Below are 541 nucleotides of genomic sequence, written 5' to 3'. Positions count from 1 at the left end.
TTCGTGGCACCAACCGTGACCAATGCCCCCTTTAGTCCCGGTTGGTGCCACCAACCGGGACCAATGGCCTTTGCTACCCCGAGCCCAAAAGTTTAGTCCTACATCGCTAGCTGAAGGGCGCCGGCACTGGTTTATAAGCGCTGGTGTTCCTACCCATTCGAGCTCCTCTCCAATGCAGGCTTTCAGGCCTAAACATGCTACTGCATGTGGGCCTATTGGGCCTTCTACGGGCCTGAATCCTGGCCCATGTAGGGTTTCTAGTCGTATTCAGGCCGTGGAGGCCCAGTAGGAGGCATTTTTTTTGGTTTTTTCTTTTTTATTTCTACATTTTTTGGTTTTTTATTTTTTTCTTTCTACTTAAAACTAAATACTTATAGTTTTTTAGTGATTTCTTTTTGCTTTTAGGTCACAAAAATTATAAACTTTCTGTTAGTGCCATTAGTTTTAAATTTTGAATAGTTTAAATTTGAATTTTTAAAAATTTGTGTGAATCACTAGTTTATGAATAACTTTACTATAAAAATAGAATTTTTTTTCTATT

Source organism: Triticum aestivum, chromosome 4A, assembly GCF_018294505.1.
Source record: "Triticum aestivum cultivar Chinese Spring chromosome 4A, IWGSC CS RefSeq v2.1, whole genome shotgun sequence".
In the NCBI taxonomy this organism is placed as follows: domain Eukaryota; kingdom Viridiplantae; phylum Streptophyta; class Magnoliopsida; order Poales; family Poaceae; genus Triticum; species Triticum aestivum.
The sequence above is the reverse complement of the archived record's forward strand: the minus strand, read 5'-3'. Positions refer to the sequence as shown.